Consider the following 6,779-nt stretch of genomic DNA (forward strand, 5'->3'; position numbering starts at 1 on the left):
AGCCACCCTCTCCGAGCCTTGGAAACTGCTCACTGGTCCTGCTCTATTGCCATAAACTCTTCAGAACTCTGGCACTGGTGGCCAGACTCAGGCTGGTGCTGGGCTGCAGGGCATCAATATACCTGCTTGGAGAGCCCCGCTCAGGAACCAGCTGCTCACCAGTTTGGCAAGAAGACAACTTGGCAAGGCAGGGCTTGTGCAAGTTCAGAGCTGCTACAATGGAGGGTTTCAGCCATCTAACACTTCCTTCAGGGCTGTTGTCACCAAACCCAACCTGACACCCTGGCTCTGGGCAGAGGATGTCGAGGGCAGGAGAGTGGAGTTTGCTGGGTGTGCTCTGCAAGACAGGGCAGTCTGTTGGCCTTTGCAAAATGGCTCTTTTCGCACTCAAGGGCTTTGCTCAGTCCTGCCTCTTCCCAGGTTCTCTCTCCTCACAAATATGCTCAGTCTCCACCATTGCACAAAGCCTCTTTGATTACTGATGCTTTGAAGGGGCTGCTTCAAGGAAACCAGGGCCAGTCCACTGTTTGGGCCTTTGCCACCCAATCTGTGAAATGGTCAGATTGTATGTGAAAATCTCTAAGGCTCCTATTAGCGCTGATGCTGAACCTTTCAGTGCTGAATCATAGTGAGCAACTCCCAGATGGGGGCACAAGCCCTTGGCAGCCCAAGTGGGTCATTCCCACCCTGAGTGGAAGGATAGAGACCCTTAATTTTTCTGACAAATATCAGACTCGAAATAGAAAATCCAGTCAACTTTATGTTCCAGGCATCCTGAAGGTCCTAGTATTTGTTGAACAGGTAAGTGATGAAATCCATTTTAAGATTATTTTAAAGAAAGGTTATCACTGATCAAACACTACCATCAAAGACTAGTCCAGCTGCTCACATCTGTTAGGAGGAAACAGACCCAGGACTAGGCAGACATCCTGAGCCCAGCTGTCTGACTGCTGTTCTTCTAATGATTGAGAGCCCACCTGAGGGCCAGGGCTGGGCACTCCATGGCAAATCTGCAGCTTCCAGTGACACTTCCAGGCTTCAGTTTCTTTTCTTTTCTTTTTTTTTTTTTTTTGGTACCAGGGATTGAACTCAGGACTTTGTGTTTGTGAGGCAGGCAGAGGAACCACTGAGCTAAATCCCCGGCCCAGCCTTCAGTTTCTTGATCCCTGTCATTTCTTGTCTGAGCCCACTCCACCTTCTATTGCAGCTCTTCTAACTCTCCTGACCTCTCAGGGGCTAGCTGTGTGACCTTAGGTAGTTTGCTTAGTTTCACTAAGTTTCAGCCTCCTCCTCATGAACATGAGAGGAACATTTCTGACTCAAGTGCTGCTGTGTGATTCATAACTCTGGCCAAGAAAGTGCATGATAAAATTGACATTTATGAGCCCCCCAATCTGTGCTGGGCATATCTAAGACACAGGGTTGTTTCTTGCACAAAGCTATGTAAGGGCTAGAGATTAGATTCACTGGTGGACAAACCTGAATAAGGATTCCAGTCCCATCATGAATTCACTGACTTGTGACTGGGCAAGTCACTTAGTCTTCCTAGGACTTTCTTCTTATCTGTAAAATGGAGACAGGAATATTGATAGGGCAGGCTGCCAGAAGGATGAAATGTGAGCCCTATACATGAAGTGCCCTGCTGGAGCTCAGCCTGTGTAGTCACTCAATGAAGGGCAACCCCTCACAGAGCTTCTCATCTGCCAAGGGCCTGGGCAGGGCCTGCAGAGTCCCTGGGGTCTGGTCCTTGGAGACAGAGTCTTCAGTCCAACACTGTAGGTCTAACTGGAAGCACCAAAGAGGAATGAGGAGGCCCTGGATGGAGAGGTGGAATATGGAGTGCCATGCAGGTCAGCAGCCATCAGGCCAGGCCCTAAGCCCCAGGATAATCACCTTTCTAAACCAGATCCTTCACTCCCTCTCTCTTAGCAAGTAGGCTCTGGAGGAGGCCTTGGCCTGGCACAGTGGAACCTTTGTGAGCTCCTAGATCTCTCTCCTCTTGCTCCCCCCTCATCCCCATCATCACCTGCAGGGGAGCCCTGGGAGTGGAGCTCTAGGCAAGGGAGCAGCTCTCAGGCTGCCCTGCTCCCCAAATCTCCAGCAATCTCTGACTCTGTTAGCCTGCAATTCAAGTTTGGAAGGTCTGGTCCCAGCCCCTGTCTGGTCTTCTTTTCCATCAGTTATCTCCTGCCCTCCCAAGCTTCTGCTTGCTGTCTTTGGACATGTGGCTGTACCTCCTTAGGTTCTCTGAAGTAGAAAGCTGGGAGGGCTAGAGAGGCCATCCCTGCAGGAGAGGTCAGTGTTGGCCTTACACCCTCTGCTGCTCCTACAGTAATGCTTTATCTTCTCTCCACCCATCCCAACCCCTCAGACCTTGCTTGAAGTCTCTGCTGGCAGTATGGCTTCAGCCCTGAGAGTCACTGACCACTGTAAAAGATGACACTTCTGTCTTGTGCAGGACACTAGAAGGGTAGCTTTCTGTCCACCAAGGGAACTCAAGGAACCCAGGTATGGCTATGCCAGATTTCTCATTATCCAGTACAGCTTGGGCTCTAGGATCCTGAACCCAAAATGCTCCATCCCTCTGAGGTGCAGCCTTATACTAATCACTGCTCAAAACTCCTGGGCAGCCTATACTCTTTGGTGGTCCCTCCTCATTGCTCAGCCCAGCTGGAGGAGGTGTCCCCATGACATCCTCACTGAGCACTGCTTCTATTTACTTAACTCACCATCGGAGTCCCAAGGCCCCGGAAACAAGTCCTGTCTGGTTGGCCTAGGTCTATCACACTTTTGCAGGCAGCACCTGAGCCCACTTTCACTTCACTGAGAAGTGAACATTTTCTGCTTGAAAATAAAGTCAAATAACAAGTGGAGAAACATTTGCACACAAAACAGACAAAAATGTTAATTTCCTTAATATTTTTATAAAGTAATAAGAAAAATATGTTTGTATTATATTTCCAAATGGAAATATATAAACCTTATAGGAAGGAAACATTTTTATATGTGTAAAAAGCTGCTTAACCTCACTTACAATAAAAAAAAATCAACTGAAATAATAAATGAGATGTGCTTTTTGAGGTATGCCTCTTATAGGCTTAGATCAAATAGGCTGATTATTTATGAGAACTCTACTTGCATGTTTTCAGTAAGGAGTACAGACATATGTTGCAGCCTTTGTTTTGGTACCGGGAATCGAACTCGGGATCTTGTGCTTGCGAGGTAGATGGCAGAACCACTGAGCTAAGTCCCCGGCCCTGTTGCAACCTTTTTTAGAGCAGGGGTTGACAAACTTTTTCCATAAAGCCCCAGATAGTAGCTACTTAGGTTTGAGGACCTTGTGATCCCATCATAGCTACTCAACAATGTTGTTGCAGCTGAAAAGCAACCACAGACAACCAAAATTAATGAGCATGGCTGTGTACAATAAAACCTTACTTATGAACATTGAAACTTAAATTTCATATACTTTTCATGTGCCCTCAAATCTTTTTAGGGTCAGGGATTTAGCTCAGTGGTGCTGACATCTGCCTCGCAAGCGCAAGGTCCTGAGTTTGATCTCTGGTACCAAAAAAAAAATCTTTTTAAAAAAATAATTTGAACCCAAAAAATTCATAGCTTGAGGGCTATAGAAAAACAGGTGCTGGGCTGGTTTGGCCAAAGCATACCCTATTGTTCTATTTGAAAAAGATTAATACCATAAGTATAAAAATCAATCTCTTCTCCTCCTACCCCAATGAAAATGTTCCCTGAAACAAAGGGATTTGTGATGAAATAAGTTTCATACATTTAAGGCTAAGCAAAGTTAAAGTATCTTTATTGTGAGGTTTGGGGTGGGGTGGCCTTCGTTACTGTGCCTTGTGAATCCACATTAAGAATGGTGTTTTCCACGCTTATTACTAGGACTATTATTCTACAGAGCATTTTGGGAACTAGCATTCTGTTGAGCAAGCATAAATGCCTTCACCTTCCTTTCTCCACCATGCATGCACACAGTCTATCACAGCACCTCCTGAAGTGCATGGCTCAGGTCACTGATCTCATGAGCTGCCACACGGTCAGATGTTCTTGGGAAGCACTCTGCCAAAGTGGACGACAAGTTATTGTTCACACTCCTCCCAGATTTTCCACTTTTCTGTCTTTGCTAACAATAGTTCTTCTATCTGGATTATTGTTTGTTGTAGCCCATTCCTGCCTTCTAAAGTTCTATTTTATGTGTCAAGGCTTGGGTCTCATGCTTTCTGTAACAAGAAGAAGGCTTCTTAGCTTCTGACAATACTAAAAGTGTCCAAGAGGTGTCCCAGATAGTCAATGAAAAAAATTACTGAGAGAAATCAAGGAATGATTTGGGGGAAAGGGAGAAGGAAGAGTTGGAAGGATGGCTGGGTGGAGGTGCCTGTGACTGGGCTGTGGTGGCAGAAGCTTGTTACACCTGTGTCCACAATTCTACTCTGTGTCTAACTAAGGACCCAAAGTGACTGGTAGCTAGCTCTTGGCAACCCCCAGGGAAAGGTGAAAGGCCCCTCTCTCCTGTCCATAGCCCCACCAAGAACACTACTTACCTCTGGATATTGATTTGGGGGTACCTGTCACATGACTTGGCATTCCCTTTAGACCATCCTCGTGGGTACTGCAGGGAGGGGGTGCCTGAGTTGCCTTGACTACAGAACCTGATAGGGCTCTGTGAAACTGGGCTGCCTTCACTTTCCACCTGGACTCTGCAGCTCACTGGACACACACGACCCTCTCAGGGGCCATTTGGCTGTGAACCTCCACAGGGATGCAAACTAGCAAAAGGCCAACTGAGCTGCTTAACCCTAAATGTTTCCTTATAGTCATTTTTCTCTGGAACTTTTAGCAAGTTGCCTAACCTATTTGAACTTCATTCCCCCTACTTGTACAGTGGCTATATTTATCTCAGTGCCTACTTACAAATATTAAAGTAAATCAAGTAGAAAGTACCTGGCATATAGTACTTACTTAGCATCTACTCCTCCCCCACCATCCCATGTTAATTCTGAGCTGGTAGAAATGTTTTTAGCTGTCAGTTGTGGTGCTAGGAAACTGAATGAAGGATAAGTTGGGATGGATGGGAGAGAGTAGCTGTGGCCAGACTATGCCAAACACACTTCAAGGCAGCCTCACCATATCCTCTCCACCAGAGGCAGCTTCCCTAATCCCCTTCCCTCTGAGCACTGTCTTTACTTTGCTATCATGGAATAGCTAAGGTTTTCTCAGTTGTTTCCCATCACCCACACCTGCCTACCACAAATATGGACCCCCTCCCCATCAAATCAGTGCCAAGGAGAACTCATCCTGGGGGCACAGAACAGGCTCACTGAATAGCATTTTGGAGGTTGTTACCTGGAGTTGTCAATGAAGGGCCCTTAAAAAACAGCTTCACTTGCTGCCTATAGGCTGCTGAGCTCTTGGCCAGAGTGAGCAGGAAAGGGTTGCCCAGGCAAGGAGAGAGGTGGTGGTGATGAGAGGCAGGGATGGAGAGAGTTCAGAGAAAATAAGTTACTTAGGGATTTGCCCTTGGGCATTCACTCATCAAATTCAACTATCAAGAATTAAGTGCCTACAATTTGAAAGCAGGACCTAGTAGAACAGTTGGACTTTTCCTTCAAGGAGGCAAAGATTGGAGCCCCACACTGTACATTAGGCTTGTCCAGGATTACGGTCTTGAAAGTGAGGCGGCACAGCATCTTGCTGCTACTTATGGCGACAAGGCTTTTGAAGTGGCCAAAATGGCAAGTGTGACTGGAAAAAGGTGGCCTATTGTTGGAGTACGACTTGTATCAGAATTTCCGTATACTGAAGGAGAGGTGAAATATGGAATTAAGGAGTATGCCTGCACGGCTGTGGACATGATTTCACACCACACTTGCCTGGCTTTTCTCAATGTCCAGGCTGCAGAAGAAGCCCTACCCAGGATTGTTGAACTGATGGGCAGAGAACTGAATTGGGATGAGAAGAAGAAAGAGAAAGAACTTGAAACAGCCAGAAGGTTTCTTTACTATGAAATGGGCTATAAATCTCGATCGGAACAGTTAACAGATCGCTCTGAAATTAGCCTACTACCTTCAGACATTGACAGGTACAAGAAGAGATTCCATAAGTTTGATGCAGACCAAAAAGGCTTTATTACCATTGTTGATGTTCAGCGTGTATTGGACAGTATCAATGTGCAAATGGATGAAAATACATTACATGAAATTCTGAATGAAGTAGATTTGAACAAAAATGGGGAGGTTGAGCTCAATGAGTTTTTGCAGCTGATGAGTGCTATTCAGAAAGGAAGGGTATCTGGAAGCCGGCTTGCTATTCTAATGAAAACTGCAGAAGAGAACCTTGACTGAAGAGTTCCGATTCCTGTGGACCACAGTTGTGGAGGATTGTGAGTCTGACCAGTAAATCTACTGCCAACAAAATTAGGAACAACAAATCACCATATAACAACCAGAGAGGTCTTAAACCACTCTAAAATAGTGGCTATGGTAGCTGCTTTTTTTTTTTTAAACACTGGAAAACATTCCAAAACGTTAGGATGTTGGTATATTTACCAGCCTAACTGAATGAAAGTTTATTTGTATGTACCATTCAATCTGGCTTCTAAAAAGCGTACTTTCTCATTTTCAATGCACATTGATTTCATGTTTTACATCCATTTTGTGACCTGTTAGACTTGACACTCTCCCCTTCTGATTTTTCATGTATTCTAAATCAGTTCTAGAAGCAGAATCTTTTGGCAGAAATTGAAGAAAATAGCTGGAAAA

General features: G+C 45.5%; 1 pseudogene; it reads left to right on the forward strand.

Annotated features, from left to right (window-relative positions):
• Nucleotides 1-5,472: 5,472 nt before the first annotated feature.
• On the forward strand, nt 5,473-6,407 carry LOC101696585 (glycerol-3-phosphate dehydrogenase, mitochondrial pseudogene; annotated as a pseudogene).
• The last annotated feature ends 372 nt before the right edge of the window (nt 6,408-6,779 follow it).

This window comes from Heterocephalus glaber, unplaced genomic scaffold, assembly GCF_053883595.1.
Source record: "Heterocephalus glaber isolate CG9 unplaced genomic scaffold, H.glaber_assembly_v1.0 deba00001428, whole genome shotgun sequence".
In the NCBI taxonomy this organism is placed as follows: domain Eukaryota; kingdom Metazoa; phylum Chordata; class Mammalia; order Rodentia; family Bathyergidae; genus Heterocephalus; species Heterocephalus glaber.